At 46.3% G+C, this 18,835-nt stretch overlaps 1 protein-coding gene across 1 annotated transcript in view; it reads right to left on the bottom strand.

The window, feature by feature from the left end:
- USPL1 (ubiquitin specific peptidase like 1) overlaps positions 1-18,835 on the bottom strand; it is a 114,110-nt gene that overhangs the window by 66,213 nt on the left and 29,062 nt on the right. The gene's annotated exons all lie outside the window — the stretch shown is intronic.

Raw genomic sequence — 18,835 nt, 5'->3', positions numbered from 1 at the left:
ACGGCAAACAACAACAACATATAACAAAGTAGCGTTTCGTCCTGAAATAGTAGCCACAACCTAGAAGGTGTTTCTTGTTCATTATTACTATTTTCATTTTTAGAGTGGGATGCACTTTTTTTTTTTTTTTTTGCAATGAACACTTGCTGAATGTCGCTCACGGAATAAAACAGTGGGTTCAGTTAGATTGTAGCTACAATGTTAAGATTAGAAAAGTCAACAGCGCCAAGCTGAATCATTGTCTGCAAAGTTGATTTGCAGTCATTTATAAGTCTGAATTTTTAGCAAAAGAAAAATACGTGGCAGTCACAGAAACAAAATGGAGGTAAGGGTTGGGTTGCAGAGAGAAAGGAAAGGATTTGATGTAGTGTGTGCTGTGTTCTGACTCCTGGAGTTTCCCTCTCAAAAAGTAGAAAAGGTCTTATAAAGGGAGGGATTCTGATGTAGGGTCCGTTGGGAGAACTCACTGTGGTGGAGTCGGGTCCCACTCATAGCGACCTCTCTTTGGGTTTCTGAGGTGGCATTGCTATGGAAGTAGATTGCCCCATCTTTCTTCTGAGGAGTGGCTGGTAAGTTTGAACCACCAGCCTTCTGGTTAGCAGTCAGATGCCATAGGCACTACGCCACCAAGTTGACTAGAGAACACCTCTGTTATATTACACAGCAATGGTCACAGGTGGAGACAATTGCATCAGTCCTGCTTATTCCTTACCAGTGTGTTTGGAATGCTTGTTTTGAGGGAGCCAGCAGTGAGTTGGGTTAGGGTTAGGAGTGCAGTTACCATTTAGCAGGGTTAGAGCCCATTGCCTCCATCCACTTGTCTGTAATGTGGGACTGACACTTTATTTACCTATTTCCATTTGTAAGTTCATGTTGTTTGCTCAAAACCGAAACAAACCCATTGGCCATGGGGTCAATTCCAGTTCATAGTGACCCTGTAGGACAGGGTGGAACTGCCCCATAGGGTTTCTAAGACGGGAAGCAGACTGCCACATGTCTTTCCTGTGGAGCTACTGGCAGGTTCAAACCACTGACCTGGTTGGCAACTGAGCTCTTTCACCATGGTGCCACCAGGGCTCCTTTAATCACAGGGAGCTCTTGTTATGTTGTTAACTAATGCAATAACTGCACAGGTCCCAGGGGGTGCAAGCTGGATGCCGTCAGCTCCTAGCCCAGAGGTTAGCAGTCTGAACCCACCCCGCAGCTGTGCGGAAGAAAGAGCTGACGGGCTGCTTCAGGGAAGATTGCACCCAGGAACCCCATGGAACAGCTCTCCTCCAGCCCGTGGGGGGCCATGAGTCAGGGCGACTCACGGCAGGTAACAGCGAAATGACTGCAGCAAGAGGGAGGGCATGATGCAGTTAGGATTTCCTTATTTCCCCTCATTTTCTCCTGGGGTGTCAGCCCTTACACCCTCTGCAAGGTTGAGTTCCTTAATCACAAGTCTTCAGCCCAAACCCACAACGTGAAAGCTGTCTTTTCAGGGTGGTTGCTTGTTCTGTTATCAAAAAGATGAGCATTGAAGTGACTCATGCTCTTTCCAAGCAGCACCCTTGTGAATAGCCTCTAATCCCTTATCTAATCCCAGCATCTGGAATGTTCTGAAAACCAAAAGCATTTTAAGCTTGAAGGCAGCAGTTCATTTGGTGGCCCAGTCTGACCTGAATTACTGAGCCGTTCTGTCCAGCCCGTGTAGCCCGTGCACTGCTGAAGAAATCCTAACCCTCTGATTGTGGGGTGCTCTGTGCTCTCCATGCCCACTGAGGTTGGGGTGTTACAGATGCTTAGTGTATCTTGTAACATTTTCAAATGCCGAGAAATTCTTATTTCTAAAACACACCTAGCCCCTGGGCTTTGATTAAGGGAATTGTGAACCTGTATTAATATTTTTTTGGCAGCAAGTTTATGTTTTATATTTGCATGTTGAAAAAAATGACATTTTAGTTCTTGCCCTTCATGAGCTCAATTGATTTAGAAGGATAGGAAAAAGTACCAGCACGTCGCAGTAAATGCAATGGTGGCCGTGTGCACAGGCTGTTTGTAAAGGTGGCCATTCTGGTGATCACAACAAGAAATTACTAGTCCCAGGTTTGAGTTATTTTATATTTTCGACTCTTAAAATGTGGATAGAACACGACAACCATTATGCAGCCCAAACCTGTTTGGACCACACCCAATGAGAAGACATAGGATAAGGAAGAGGCCCAGAGTGAGCACCCACATCCGTTGCTTTTTGAAAGTTCACTTTACGCCCCTTTTACGGAAGATCTGCATTAGTACCTGTTTCCGCTAACCCAAAGAGATCCGAAGAGGATTTTGTTTTTGTGAAAAAAGGTGCAAAGCAGAACTAGCGTTCAGCATTGGCTTTGCAGCAGGCCCGTTGAAGAGGCAGCCAGTGGCCGAGCCGTGAGTGGTGTCACCAAGCTTCTTCCCCAGGGACAACCCTCAGTGGCTCAGCACCAAGCCACTGAGCCACATCAGCGCGCTGTTGGGTTTCTGTGTTATTTGGTGGAATTTGGTAGGTTATGTTTTTGGGTCTAGGAACACTCCAGAACGTTTCCCACAGAAGTTAATGGTAATTGCTTTTTTGCTTTAGGCATTTTGGTGTCTGCAAGGTTTCCGAGGAACGCTCTCCTTTCAGGTAGCAGGGAAAACCTGTGTGGGAGTAGCTGACTTCCGTCGGGTCTCCTGCTATGTAACTCCGCACTAGTCACTTGATTGTCCGGCTTTAGTTTGCACGTTATAAAGTTAGAAATTTGGACATAGCCCTTCCTCTGAAGCTGCTGTCTTGGCGATCCCAGTTTTGTGCTTTGTTCTGGGTCAGGTGAAAAATGGTTCGAGATTCAAAAGGTTTAAAGGGCTGTGCTGTGAAAAGTCTGCCTTCCACACCTGTTCGTTTGCCACCCAGTCCCTACCGAGGGATCAAACAAGGTTGACAGTTCCCCCAATCCTCCCACATTATGCATATACATGAAATAGCATCTCTCTATGTGTGTATGTGTATGTATATATGAAAACTCAGTGCCATCGAGTCATTCAACTATGTATATTCAACTCATGTATATATATATTGTTGTTATATGCCATCAAGTCTGGACCCAACTCATAGCGACCCCTCCGTGGGTTTCCGATGCAGTATCACTACGGAAGTAGATTGCCCCATCTTCCATATATATATATAACGGAGCTCTGGTAGCATAGTAGCTAAGGCACTTGACTGCTAACCAGAAGGCTGGCGGTTCAAACCCACCAGCCACTCCTCGGAAGGAAGGTTGGGCAATCTACTTCCTTAGAGATACCGCCATGGAAACCCAGGGAGGAGTCGCTATGAGTTGGATCGACTCGACAGCAGTGAGTGAATATATATATATATATAAATATACATATAAATGTGTGTGTGTGTGTATATATATGTATATATGTGTGTGTGTGTGTGTATATATATACGTGTGTGTGTATATATATATATATACACACACACACACATATATTCCCAAAACCAAATCCACTGCCACTGAGTCAATTCCGACTCATAGCAACAGCCATTGGGTTCCCAAGGCTCTTAATCTTTATGGAAGTAGATTGCTTCATCTTCCTGCGGGCAGCTGGTGGGTTTGAATCATGTACCTTCTGGTTAACAGACACATGCGTTACCCACTGCACCATCAGAGCTCATGTGTGTGTATGTATGTATGTGAATCTGTGTATATATACACATACATTATTTTTTCCCCTTTTTTACATAAATACCTTATTTTTTCATTTATCTTAGAAGTTTTTTATTATTACACATACATGTGTGTATTAATATAGGAGGTTTGGTAGAGTGGGGGTTAAGGCATTGAGCTGCTAACCAGAATGTTGGCGGTTCAAATCCACCAGCTGCTCTGTGGGAGAAAGATGAGACAGTGTGCTTCTGTAAAGATTGACAGCCTTGGAAACCCTAGGGGGGCAGTTCCACTCTGTCTGTAGGGGTGCTGAGAGTTGGAATCAACTCAATGGCAGTGGGTTGGGTTAGGTTTTGGTATCTATAGATATGTGATTTTTTTATGGCTACATAATGTGACATTGTACCGATGTATCGTTATTTCATCAGTCCTCTTTTAGCATTTATGTTTTCTCTGATCTTTAACTATTAAAAGCATTGTGCCAGGAATAACTTTGTATATTCATCATTTCTGCATGTATGAACGTATCTGTCCTCGAGACAGTGACACAGCTGTTGTGTGATAGTGACATAATTGATAAAAGTGTTAGTCACTAATAATGTAAAGAAATCAGGTCATCAGGGCCTTGCTAGTCTGTCTGTCTCTCGGTTCCATCCACTGGATGTGCTCTGTGCCATCTAACTGGTGATACATGCATTCATTGCCCCTTTTGATTCTAAAGGAAACATACGAGGCAAATCACATCACCTTTGAGCCCAAATGAAGCAGGTGCATTATTTTTAGGTACCTAATTCTAAACAAATTTTAGAATTGGGAGCTCTGGTAGCATGGTGCCTAGGGCACTTGACTGCTAACCAGAAGGCTGGTGGTTCAAACCCACCAGCCACTCCTCGGAAGGAAGATGGGGCAATTTACTTCCATAGTGATACTGTCTCGGAAACCCAAGGAGGGGTCGCTGTGAGTTGGGGCCAATTCGACGGCACATAACAACAACAGTTCTAAACAAAAGGAGCCCTGGTGGTGGTACTGCGGTTCAAGTGTTCAACTGCTAACTAGAAGGTTGGCAATTCAAACCCGCCAGCCGGTCTGCAAGAGAAAGATGTAGCAGTCAGCTTCAATAAAGATTTATAGTCTTGGAAACTATGGAGCTATTCTCTGCCTCCTAGGGTTGCTGTGAGTCAGAATTGACTTGATGGCATTGGTTTTGATATCTTGTTTGGATCCTAAACCAGGAACCCTGGTGATGCAGTGGTTAATCAGTTGGCTGCTAACTAGAAGATCAGAAGTTCAAATATACCAGCTGCTGCGTGGGAGAAGGACCTGACAGTATGCTCCCGTAGGTGGACAGCCTGGGCAACCCCATGAGCCGGTTCTGCTGTGTCCTACAGGATTGCCGTGAGTCGGGATCTACTTGACAGCAGTGGGTTTGGTTTGGTTTGGGCTGATCCTAAGCAAACAAAATAAGCACATCTTTAAACATTAAAATTGTGCAGCAGGGCAAGGTTTTCAGTGGGAGACCAATGAGAACTGAGCTTGATGCAGCCACAGGTGTGGGCTTTCCAGCAAGCGCTCACTGCAGGGCACAGGCTCTCTGGTACCATTGAAATTGATGTTTTAATTTTCCAATAACAAAACTAACCCTATAAGGACACAATGACCCAAATTTGCATAACAAAATGGCAGACCCGAGACACAACCTATTGCTGTGTGCCATGGAGTCCATTCTGACTAAAGTTGATATTGTTATGTGCCATCAAATAGATTATGACTCACAGCACCCCTAAAGGACAGAGTGGAACTGCCCCACAGGGTCTCCAAGGCTGTCAGTCTTCACAGAAGCAAAGCCCAAACCACACCCACTGCTGTGGAGTCGATTCTGACTCACAGCGCCCCTAGAGGACAGAGTGGAACTGCCCCACAGGGTCTCCAAGGCTGTCAGTCTTCACAGAAGCAAAGCCCAAACCACACCCACTGCTGTGGAGTCGATTCTGACTCACAGCACCCCTAGAGGACAGAGTGGAACTGCCCCACAGGGTTTCCAAGGCTGTCAGTCTTCGCAGAAGCAAAGCCCAAACCACACCCACTGCCGTGGAGTCGATTCTGACCCACAGCGCCCCTAGAGGACAGAGTGGAACTGCCCCACAGGGTCTCCAAGGCTGTCAGTCTTCACAGAAGCAAAGGCCAAACCAGACCCCCTGCTATCAAATGGGTTCTGACTCACAGCAACCCTGCACTCCTGGAGGACAGAGTAGAACTGCCCCATAGGGTTTCCAAGGCTGTAATCTTCACGGAGGCGGATTGCCTCATGTTTCTCCCATGGAGCGGCTGGTGGGGTCAAACCGCCAACTTAGTAGTCAAGCACTTAATCACTGTACCGCCAGAGCTCTTTATTCCAACTCATAGTGACCCTGTGGGACAGAGTGGAACTGCCCCATGGGATTTTCTAGGCTGTCATCTTTACAGGAGCAGATCACCAGGTCTGTCTTCTGCAGAAATTCTGGGTGGGTTCAAACCACTGACTCATTTAAGCAGCCAAGCGCTTAACCATCGCACCACCAGTGCTCTTAGAGACCAAGACCTCCATCCTGTAATTTTTAATCCACGGCTTTTTCGAGTCCATCACGCTGTCTCGTGATTTACGCGGGACTGCAGCTGTGGAGCGTGTCCCGTGGTTCGGGAGTGCCTGGGTGCATCGGCTTTGCCTGGATCCCGAGTGTCCCACGGTCCGGAAAGCAGCAGAGCCTTTTTCCTGATGGCAAATAACATTCCCCCAGTGATGGTTGAAGTCATCACACAGCACGCTGATTAGCAATCAGGGCTCCAAATCAAAGAATTAAGCTGACACAGAGAAACAGCCTCCTAACTGGGACATAGTTGTCACTTTGAGATGAAGTTGCTAGGCATAAGAACTGGAAGGAATTTAGAATGACGTGGACACGAGGGTTTTCCGTTCTCAGAGTTCATGCCATCCTCTAATTTAGCCAGGAAAATGGAAGACACGTGTCATGCATCCCATCAGAAGAGGAAAAGTGGAGCCGGAAGCCGTCGCAGAAGAAATAAAAAGGGCACCTTGGGCCCTGTGCCTGGTCACTGTTACCTGGAAGCTGGCATCACAGCGCGTGACGCCCCTAACGCCTTCACTTCGGCGACAGTACCGTCCCCTTTGCGTAATTGGCTCCTCTGGTCCTTTAAGTCTCACCCGACGGGTCACACGGCCAGCTGTCCGCCTCTGTCCATGGAGCCCTCTGGGTCCCACTCCCGCTGATTGGCTGTTTCCACCTGCTGTTTCTTTTCCTCAGAGCGCTTTGCCCAACTTAATTACATGCAAGTTACTGTCCCTAATTGTCTGTCTCTGCACTGGGTTTTGAGCTCTGTGAAGACAAGGATGGGCCGCGTCTGCTGTGTTCACCATGGTATGTGTGGACAGTGCCTGGGACGGAGGACACAGCTGGGGAGTAGATGAATGAAGGATCCATTCCATTCTCCACCAGCCACTCCTCAGAAGGAAGGCTGGGCAGTCTGCTTCCGTAGTGATACCACCTCGGAAACCCAAGGAGGGGTTGCTATGAGTCGGGTCCGACTCGACGGCAGTGAGTTTTTGTTTGTTTGTTTGTTTGTTTATCCCCCCTGTTCTGAAATGTAGTAATTCGGGGTCGGTTCGGATATGCTTGATAGGCTCATCTTCTTACTGAGGAAAATTCTAAGTAAATGTCCACCAGCAGGCTTCTGTTGCGTGTGGGAGGCACAGGGCTAAATGCTGGGGGGATCCGAAGGCAAGTCATGCAAAGTCCTCAACCCTAAAGATAACGAGAAACGGGAGGCAGCAGTCGGCTTTCACGTAAGGCGGCATGAAATAGTGCCAAACAGAGTTGTACCCACAGTGGTCTGTAGGAGCAACAGAGAAGAAATACTGATTTTAATTGTGGGGTGGACCTTACAGAGTTGAATTTTAATTCTGGTCCTTAAGACAGAAAGATACACTTGAAGTCCCTTTCTGCCCTATACAGTCACTGAGTCGGAATCAACAGCAGTGGGTTGCATAGAGAACAGGAGCCTTCATGGCATGGTGGTCAGAGTGCTCTGCTGCTAACTGACAGGTTGGAGGATCAAACTGTCCAGCCGCTGTGCATGAGGATGACGAGGTGGTCAACTTCCATAAAGATTGACAGCCTCCGAAACCCTGTGGGGCAGTTCCACTCTGCCCTCTAGGGGCGCTGTGGGTCAGAATCGACTCCACGGCAGTGGGTGTGGTTTGGGCTTTGCTTCTGGGAAGATTGACAGCCTTGGAAACCTTGTGGGGCAGTTCCACTCTGTCCTCTAGGGGCACTGTGAGTCAGAATTGACTCCAGGCAGTGGGTTTATAAATGAAGAGTGACATGAATGAATGTTTGGCTTCACTATTTAAAAAATCCTTGAGGTAGTAATATTGACCACAAAGGATTCTTGTAAAATATTATCATTCAAACAAGTCTTTAAAAATCTCGATTGTAAATAAAATCATGCCAGCCATGAACATTAGACTTCTCAACTTGAGGGCAACTGTAACATCATTTTGACTGTTTTGACTAGGTTGACAGTTTTCAACTACTGGCTAATACCAGTTTACTCTAATAATTGGATTCTAACTGAAATCTACTTCAAACTAGTTGGAATTAGTAATTGTTTAGTAAACTAAGACAAAACCATCTAATGATGAAAACAGATTCATTTTTTAAAAAGTGATTTCTGAGCCATAACCCAAACCCACTGCCATGGAGTCAATTGTCACTCCCAGCGTCCCTAGAGGACAAAGTGGAACTGCCCCAGAGGATTTCCAAGGCTGTCAATCTTTACAGAAGTCAACTGCTTCATCTTTCTCCCAAGGAGGGGCTGCTGGGTTCCAACCATCAGTCTTTTGATTAGTAGGCAAGTGCCTTAACCACTGTGCCACCGAGCTCCGTGACTGTAAGCCATAGGTGACCTTTAATGTACCTTCTCTGATCAGATCATAAGTTCAAATGTGGATAGTTTTTTGACGGCCAAGTTGTACTTTTTGTTCAAGTTGCGGGTTTTTTGTGTTTTCCTAAGCAATATAGGCCTCTTCTCCTTCTTGACTCTTTTTCTTTTTTCTGGAAAAAAAAAAAAAAGCTCAGGTTTTGATTCACAAGCCTGAGTTCAGCCTTGCCCTCTATCAGTTCTTCCAGTTCTGCCACTTACCAGATTTTGGTACTATCAGATTTTGTTACTTCAAGCAAGATATTTAACATCCCTGAGGCTCCATCTGTGGGAGCTCTGGTGGCGCAGTGCCTAAGGCACTTGACTGCTAACCAGAAGGCTGGCGTTCAAACCCACCAGCCACTCCTCGGAAGGAAGGTTGGGCAATCTACTTCTGTAGTCATACTGGCTCAGAAACCCAAGGAGGGTTCCCTATGAGTCAGGTGTGACTCAAGGACAAACAACAAGAACAACATCTTACCTACTCAGTGACTCTCTAAGAATCTCACTTTTGTCCTGAAACTAGTTTTGTGACCTCAGGCACATTATTTAACCTCCCTGAGCCTCAGTTTTTCTTTGTCTGAAGTGAAATGATCTTAAATGAGGTCCCATGTGGAACAGTGGGTGGCTGTTAATGAACCCCCGCATGGTTTCCCTTCACCCGCCTCCGTCTCATCTCAAGCCTGCACGAGTGTCCCCCTGCAGTTTCGTTACTGTCACCTCTCCTGTGCTAGGTCCCAGTCTCTATGTAGTCATTGCACTCACCGTGTACAGCATAGTGGGGATCAGCTTTATGTTGGAAACTTGTTAAAAACACAGCCGCTTTGATCCTGTTCCTGTAGGCTGATTTCAGGGGTTTGGCCAGGGACCTGGGCATCTGAATTCTTGTCTTTCTCCCTCAAAGATCCAAGTGTCACGCTTTCTCACCTTTGTTGTTGTTGTAATGTGCTGTGGAGTGGACCCGACTCATAGTGATCCCTCCTTGGGTTTCCAAGGCGGTATCTCTGCGGAAGTGGATCGCCCAATCTTCCTTCTGAGGAGTGGCTGGTGGGTTTGAACCGCCAGCCTTCTGGTTAGCAGTCAAGTGCATTAGGCACTACGCCACCAGAGCTCCCATACTAGAGCTCTCACCGAGTTAATTATCATGTGCTTCTTACGGTTTTTGTTACCCCGCCCACTGCCGTGGAGTCGATTCTGACCCACAGCACCCCTAGAGGACAGAGTGGAACTGCCCCACAGGGTCTCCAAGGCTGTCAATCTTCACAGAAGCAAAGCCCAAACCACACCCACTGCTGTGGACCCCATTCTGACTCACAGCGCCCCTAGAGGACAGAGTGGAACTGCCCCACAGGGTTTCCAAGGCAGAGGAGCTGTGGTGGTGTACTGCCTAAGACATTTGACTGCTAACCAGAAGGTCGGTGGCTCAAACCCCCCAGCTGCTCTGCAGGAGGAAGAGGAGGCAATCAATATCCGTAAAAATTTACACAGCCTTGGAAACCCAGTGGGGTCACTATGAGTTGGAATCACTCGATGTCAGTGGGTTTGGCTGTTTTTGCTTTGGGCTTGATAAGTAATGTCCCTTTTCTTCCTTAGTTTGGATCCAGTTAAGAAATAAGACACAGAAGTCAGGTAGATGAAGATTTTAATGTCAGTTTAATTACCACAAAAGCTGCCTGGAAAATATGGCTTAATTTTGCAACAACGAGTTTCCTAATGTTGGATTCTAGAATTAAAACCAAAACAACAACAACAACAAATCCTGTTGCCGTCGAGTCGATGCCAACTCATAGTGGCCCCGTAGGACGAAGCAGAACTGCCCCATATGGTTTCCAAGGCTGTGCTTCTCACAGAAGCGGGTTGCCTCATCTTTCTCCCACAGAACAGCTGGTTGGTTCAAACCACCAACCTTTTGGTTAACAGCCAGGCACTTAACCACTGAGCCACCAGGGCTCCTCAGTACTCAATAGGTTACTCAGTACTTAATGGAGTTTAAAAAATTATATTAAAAAATAAATCAGGATGCTGTGATTTTTGATGCCTAAATGAAAAGTCATGAAGTTACAACTTAAACCAGTTAAATTTAGAGGAAGACTTTTTTCCAGTATATATTATTGCATTAGTTACCTTGCTGTTTACCACATGACTCCCTAACAGCTTAAAACAACAAATAGGATTTGACAGCGTTTCTGAGGGTCAGGAATCTGGGAGTGGCTTAGCTAGGTCCTTCCAGTGCAGGGTCTGTCGGGAGTTTCAGTCACCTGAAAGCTGCTTGAGCATCCTCACAAGATGGCAGCTGGCTTTCCCTCAGAGTGAAGCATCTGAGAGAAAAAGAGACAGAAACCACAATGTCCTTCAGAACCTAGCCTCAGACGCGACAGACCATGGCTCCGCTGTATGCTGTGGGACGCACAGACCAACCCTGGTACGGGGTGGGCAGAGACTCCACAAGGGTGTGAACGCCAGGAGGCAGGACCATTAGAGGCCATCTTGGACCCACAGTGATACAAGATGTTGGTTTGATTTTGTGTATCACATTGCTTTGAAGGAGAACAAATGATTCAGTAATGTTTCATATCCTGTTAAAACACTGCATGGTAGTTTTGTGAAATAATTGTGTTTTGGCATATATTAACGTGCACCTTCTTAGCTGGAGCTCTGGTGGTGTACTCAATAAGGCACTTGACCGCTAACCAGAAGGTCAGAGGTTCAAACCCACCAGCTGCTCCACAGAAGGACAACAGGGTGATTTACTTCTGTAAAGATTTACAGCCTTGGAAACCCAATGGGGGTTGCTGTAAGTCGGAAACGACTCAATGGCGGTGAGTTTGGTTTTGGGTTTTGATTTTCTTAGCTGGAGAATAAGCTGAGAGGATGTCCATAAGATGGTTTTCTGCAGTTGGACCCTTCCTTCCTGTCTAGCTTCGCCCCTGCATCAGGAGGTTACCTGGTGGACAGGGGCTCCTCCTGCTCTGCCGGACCTTCCAGATAATCTGTGAAAGTTCTGGTGACTGTGGGCAGACTTACCATATGGTGATAAAGCTCCAGTTTTGCGTTACTATGAATTAGCAACTTACTGAGGGTCTCTGGGGAGGTGCCTTCTGAAGTCTGGTTTCTGCCTTATGATTCATTCAAGTTATTTTTGCAGCAGTAATCGGGACTAAAGCAAGGTTTTAAAACCCATGTCTGTTGCGTCACTTCCCATTCATAGCAACACTAGAGGACAGAGTGGATCCGCCCACAGGGTTTCCAAGGCTGTCAATCTTTACAGAAGCAAAGCCCAAACCACACCCACTACCATGGAGGCGACTCTGACTCACAGCGCCCCTAGAGGACAGAGTGGAACTGCCCCACAGGGTCTCCAAGGCTGTCAGTCTTCACAGAAGCAAAGCCCAAACCACACCCACTGCTGTGGAGTCCATTCTGACCCACAGCGCCCCTAGAGGACAGAGTGGAACTGCCCCACAGGGTTTCCTAGGCTGTCATCTTTACAGAAGTAGACTGCGTCATCTTTGTCCTGCGGAGCGATTGGTGGGTTGACCCACTGATCTTTGAGTTTGCAGTTGAGCACTTAACCACTGCATCATCAAGGACCGGTCCCTGGAGAAGGACATTACGCTTAGTAAAGTAGAGGGTCAGTGACAAAGAGGAGGACCCTCACCATGATGGATTGATACAGTGCCTGCAGTGGTGAGCTCAGATACAGTGAGGACTGTGAGGCCGGCACAGGGCTGGGCGGCGTTTCATTCCGTTGTACGTGGGTCGCTTCCCTGTGAGTTGGAGCTGCCGCGACAGCACCAGGACCAACGGCAGCCAGCAGAGGTGGAGGGTGGCTGCTGATGTCGCCGTCCTCACTGAAAGAGCCCATCAGCCCAAGTGGGTTTCAGAACCATCGCTCGGTAAGTGTCTAGTGGCTTAATTAAATTGTAATGCCAATGAATTAAAGTAGTCCAAGGCAGTGAAATAAAATGGTTGAGGATATAATTTCATTCATTTCTGTGCTCAGTAACTTTCGGTTTTGTAAGCGTTAGAGGGAACCACGCTCAGTGGATTGAAGAGTAAGGTTCGTTTCTCCTCTATTTCCATGCACTTCAATGCTGCGGCAAAGAGTAATTTGAAGATTAGGGCAGAAAATCTTTGGAGATAAATTGACAATAGCTAACTGTTCTTTCTGGTAGCATAGTGGCTAAGGCACTTGACTACTAACCAGACGGCTGGCGGTTCAAACCCACCAGCCACTCCTCAGAAGGAAGGTTGGGCAATCCTACTTCCGTAGTGATACTGCCTCGGAAACCCAAGGAGGGGTCGCTATGAGTCAGGTCTGACTCGACGGCACATAACAACAACAACAACTGTTCTTTCAGAAGCTCTGGTAGAATGGGTAAGGCACAATGTCTGCTAATCAGAAGGGCGGCAGTTGAAACCCACCGGCTCGTCCACAGGAGGAAGATGAGGCAGTCTCCTTCTGTAAAGATTTATAGCCTTGGAAACCCAGTGGGGGTCACTATGCGTGGGAATCGGCTCCATGGCAGTGGGTTTGGTATTACTACATTTTGGTTTAAATGTTCTTTGGAGTTCTAACCACAGCCTTGGTGGATGAGTTGCTTAAAGAACTGTGTACGTGAGTAACCAGTTACAGAGGCCCAGAGACAGAACCCCGAGTTTTCTCCTCTGGCTTCCAGCTGTTGACCACTTAGGCAGCGAGAGTGTGCAGCAGGCTGGCACCACCCTTGGCCAGCTCTGTTGGTTCTAGAATTTCCAGTCACGTTGGCGTATTTGACATGATTTTGCCTTCAACTCTTAGAAGGCTCCGTTTGCTAATCAGGAGAGAAATTTCAGGGAATTCCTTTTCCTCTCCAACTGCATTCTGTTGTGATCAATCACTACATTCACGTCTGGTTGGGGTGCTGACACGCGTGAAGATTCGATCCGTGGGGTCTTAGGGCAGGAGGGGCGCTCGTGCCTCCGTCTCTGAACATGGACTCTGCTAACCCTGGATATTGCTCAGCTGGGTCTTCAGGGCTGGCCACTGGTGGTTGGAGGAAAACGTCTTGGAATAAATGGAAGATTTTCTGAAAAATGGAAAGGCAAGGAGATTTAGGAAAGACGACAAATGTAAACTTTACGAGCTGGTGTCAGAAACAATCAACAGATTCACGACCCTCAGAAGTTCCCCTTCCAGTGAAGAACCAGGCATACAGCATGACAGAGAGTCCGTCAACTCACTGAACAGTGTTACAAAGAAATTGTCTGGTGGGAACCTGATTAGCTGTGTATACTTTCATGATAATCAAATATTATTATAAATAAATAAGAGAATATTGGGGGGAAAAAAACAAAACAGATCCAGAAAGTAGGATTTTTCATTTAAGACTGGTCTTTCCAGAAAGTCAGTATCATTGGGCTACCGGAGAAAAGTCATGAGGTGCATAACCAGGACCTTGATGACATCATGGGTTGGTGGGGAAAAACCAAACTTCCTACAAAACACGTTTCGAGGAAGGTAGGGAAATCTGAAGGTGCCCAGCTGTAATATATTGTGAGATACATTTTTAACTCTCTGGTAGCATAGTGGCTAAGACACTTGCCTGCTAACCAGACGGCTGGCGGTTCAAACCCACCAGCCACTCCTCGGAAGGAAGGTTGGGCAATCCTACTTCTGTAGTGATACTGCCTTGGAAACCCAAGGAGGGGTCGCTATGAGTGCTATGAGTCGGGGCCGACTCGATGGCACACAACAACAACAACAACAACAACGTCTATTAATGGCTATGATGATTAGGCAGAGGAGCTTCGGGTTACACAACGGTTAAAGTGCTCAGCAGCTAACTGGAAGGTCAGCCATTTAAACCCACCAGCCCCTCCTCAGAACAGACCCGGCAGTTTGCTCCCATGGACATGTCAGCCTAGGAAACCCTGTGGGCGGTTCTGCTCTGTCGTGTGGGGTCGCTGTGAGTCAGAATGACCTTGGTGATGACACACAGCAACAACAACATTGTCAGGGGCCGTCAAGTCAGCTCCAACCCACAGTGACCTGTGTACAGCAGAACAGAGCACTGCCTGGTCCCGCGCCAGCCTACGAATAACGTGCTTAGGTAGGAGAATGACCTTATTTTAGGAGACACGTCTAAAATGTATCTCAACGTGAAATTACCTGTAAGTAGTTCAGAAAAAAATATATATACAGGTGTACACGTTGTGCATATTGGTGAAGGCAGTGTAATACAGTGTGAACAAGGTGGATCTCAGTGGTGGATGTACGACTAATTGTCACACCGTCTTTCAACTTTTCCGTATCCTTGAACACGTAAAAGAAGTTAGGAGAAAGAAAATCCCTCATCAGACACCCTGCTTCTGTACTCAGCTTCACAGCAGAAGCCCTCAGGGAGCTGGTCTCGGGCAGCTGCTGTCTCTCTGTCCCTGACGGTCACCTCTTGAATCCACACCGTGGGGCTTCCGCGCCTGCCTCCCCACCAGGCGGCTCCAGTTTCCATCAGCATGGCCTCCGTGTTGCCAATCCGGGAGGCCACTGCTCGGTCCTCGCTGTACTTGACTTCACAGCAGCACGGATCCGTTGACCATCCTCTCCTGCTCTCCGTTTCCTGCTTCATGGCTTCTCCTCCTTACTGTCTTTTGCTGGTTCTTCTTCAAGCATTGCATTCTTCAAGGCTCAGTTTGCATTCACTCCCTATGTGACCTGGTCTTGTCCTAGAGTTAGAAATACTAGTAGATGCCAAGACTCTCAAGGTTCTATCTCTAGGCCTGACCTCGCCCCTGAACCTCAGACTCACACGTCTGCCTGCCTTCCTCACTGGGATGCTGCTAGGCATCTCAAACTTAACACATCAAAAAACGAGCTCTCAATTCCCTCTGTCCTCATTGTTAAAAAAAAAAAAAAAAAACCCACTGCCATTGAGTTGATTTCATCTCACAACGACCCCCATTGGGTTTCCAAGGTGGTAAATCTTTATGGAAGTAGATTGTCCAGTCTTCCTTCCGTGGAGTGGCTGGTGGGTTTAAACCACCAACCTGGATAGCAGTTGGAGGCCTTAGGCACTGTGTTGGCTTCAACTCATAGTGACCCTGTGTACGACAGGGCGGGACACAGCCTGGTTGTGCTCCGACTCCCAGCGACCCTGCGTGGCACAGGATGGGACACAGCCCAGACGTGCTCCGACTCCCAGCCTCACAATGCTTGCTATGCTTGAGCCCATCATCACAGCCACTGTATCGGTCCTCACTGAGGGCCTTCCCCCTTTACTTTATTTTTTAAAGTGACACGGGGCAATACATTCTTTTTTATTCTTTTCAGTGTTCCCTCCCCTGCACTCTCACCTGTGGCAACCAACAAAGGAAGTTTCCTTCCATATATAAACCTTTCCTTGACCCTCCACAACAACTAACACTATATTTGTCCTTCTGTGATTGACTCATTTCACTCAGCATAATGTCCCCCAAGTTCATCCATGTTATGCGGTGTTTTGCTGACTCTACATTGTTCTTCTTGGTTGCATAGTATTCCATTGTGTGTGTGCACCGTAGTTTGGATACCCATTCTACTGTTGATGGGCAGTAGGTTCTTTCCATCTTTATGCTATTGTGATTTGTTGTTGTCATTTTGTTACATGCTTTTTTTGTGGTGTTGATTTCTTTGTTCCATATAATTTTCTATGGTGAGTGCATTTTGTTTATGAATCATGTTATCGCTTCCTTCATTGCTGCTGTTTTAGTATTTGCTAAATATTTGTGCTGGTTTTCTTTTTCATTTTGATATGAAGATTTATCATTTTTCTTTGAGGTTACCCTGTAATTTATAGTTTTCTTCCCAAGTTTAGAACAATGTGTTCTATCTTGTAGTTGTCTTGACTTACTTACCATTTAGAAGTTCTGTAACTACACAATTTTTTCCTTCTCTTTGGTTTGTAGTTGTCCTCATTTGTCAATTGATGTCTCTGGTTCTCTGTTTACAATCTTGTAGGCTTGTTTACTTTGGATACTTCTATAACTAGGTTGGTTTCTGGGTTATGTCATCATGTGTGTTAATGGTCAGCTATTGTTTGCTGCTGTCGGTTATCTGTCCAAAGGATTCCCTTTAGCATCTCTTGTAAGGCTGGTCTGGTTTTAGCAAATTCCCTTAATTTCAGCTTACATGGAAATTTCCTAATTTCGCCACCATATTTCAGGGACAGTTTTGCTGGTTATATAATTCTTGGTTGGAAATTTTTCTCTTTCAGTGTTTTATATATACTATCCCATTGTCTTCTCACCTGAATGATTTCTACCGAGAAATCTGAACTTAGTCTTATTGGTTGCCCCTTGTAGGTAACTTTTTGTTTTTCCTGTGCTGCTTTCAGGATTCTTTCATTGTTCTTGGTTTTGGTGAGTTTGATGATGCTATGCCTTGGTAATTTTCTTTTGGAGTCTATCCTGTTTGGGGTTCATTGGACTTCCTGAATATTCTCATCTTTCATCATACCAGGAAAATTCTCTTCCAACAAATCTTCAACAATTTTTTCTGTGGTTTTATTTGTCTCTTCCTGTTCTGGAATTCCAATGACACATAAGTTATTCCTTTTGATGGTATCCCACATGGAAACTTGTTGTTGTTATGTGCTGTCGAGTCGGATCTGATTCATAGCGACCCCTCCTTGGGTTTCTGAGATGGTATCACCATGGAGGTAGATTGCCCAGCCTTCCTTCTGACATGGACCTTAGGCTTTCTTTGTTTTGTTTTGATCTTTTTTTCTGATTGATCCCTTTCCAAAGAAGTATTGAGGTATTTGTCTTTAATCTCACTAATTCTGTCTTCCATTGATTCAATTCTACTCCTTTGCCCCTTCAATGTGTTATCTATTTCTGAAAATTTACTATTAATCTTCTGGATTTCTGTCTGTAGATTTTGTATCATTTCTAATTTTTCATTTATTTGGTCATTTGTTCTTGTACTGTCTTTTGAAATTGTTCTAGGGTCTTCTCTGTGTTTTCCTTAATTTTGTCAGTGTTTTCCTTGATTTGTCTCTCAATACGTTGAAGGTACCTAAATATAATTCTTTTGAATTCCTTATCAGAGAGTTCCAATGCTGGGTGTGTATCCTTTTCCCTTGTATCTCCTGCTTTATCTTGCTTCTTTGTGTGGACTGTGATGGTCTGTCATCTCCAAGACATTGTGATGTTTTTGTGTTTATATTTAATTGGTGATTGTATGTTGTAGTGACTTGCTCATAATATGTGTTTTGTTTTGTTTGTATGTTATCTAAGTAAGCCAGGTACTGTGCTGTGCTCCTCTATTCACTAGTTGGCAGCACTTATACACTCACCACCTGTCTCCTTTCCCTTTGTCAGCCTCCCATTTATCCCTGCTGTCCTTGGCAAATGGGGTCTATTCTTAAGTCCCTGGGATCTGGATGAGAATGCTGTCACTTTAATATCAGAAATGGCCGCTACTTGTAAACATTCAAAATGGCTAAGGCCTCCAGACTGTTAAAAGTCCACAGCTCAGGTCATCTCTCTCCTTGCTCTTTCCCTTCCTAGTCACAGGCCACCAGCACAGTTGTCACTGCAGCCCTTGGTGACCAGGAGTGATCTTTAGGTCAGTTTTCAGGTCCCAGCACCCCTTGGAAATATTCAGGCTGTTGGTCCCATCAGGGTAGCTGACAGTCCGCAGCTCCGAGCGTCTCTGTACTCACTGTTTTCGTTCTGTTTCTTACACTCGTTGGTGCCTAATCCACTTCTGTATCCTTCCTTTCAAAGCTCAGGGCTCAAGGATTATCTTCTGTATCTCTGTCATTTGGTTTCTCTTTTCTTTGTTGAAGACCGTCTGTTTAGCTTATCTGTCTATTCCTCCATCTTACCTGAAGTCCAGGTCTTCCCCTTTTCTCCTGACTCTCTCCTTTACCAAATATGATGTCCTTCTCCAGGGACTGGTTCATTCTGACAACGTGACCAAAGTGGGTGAGACGAAGCCTGGCCCTTCTCGCTTCTGTGGAGCACCCCCAGCACCTGCCCCACCGCACTCTCCCACGGGCTTCCCCATCTCAACAGGAGGTGCTTCTTGCTTCTCGTTGCTCAGGGGAGAAGCCCTGGGGTCCCCCGCACACCTTAACTTGAACCCCTGGCCCTGGTGAGCTCTGCCCTCCCCGTGTATCTGGATCTCCCCCCTGCTCCAGTTCCCAGCTCTGCCGTCTTAGCCCGAGCCG

The sequence above is a fragment of the Orycteropus afer genome, unplaced genomic scaffold, assembly GCF_000298275.1.
Source record: "Orycteropus afer afer isolate SDZICR_OR568_19922 unplaced genomic scaffold, OryAfe1.0 scaffold00805, whole genome shotgun sequence".
NCBI lineage: Eukaryota > Metazoa > Chordata > Mammalia > Tubulidentata > Orycteropodidae > Orycteropus > Orycteropus afer.
This window is presented reverse-complemented; position numbering and strand designations above follow the sequence as displayed.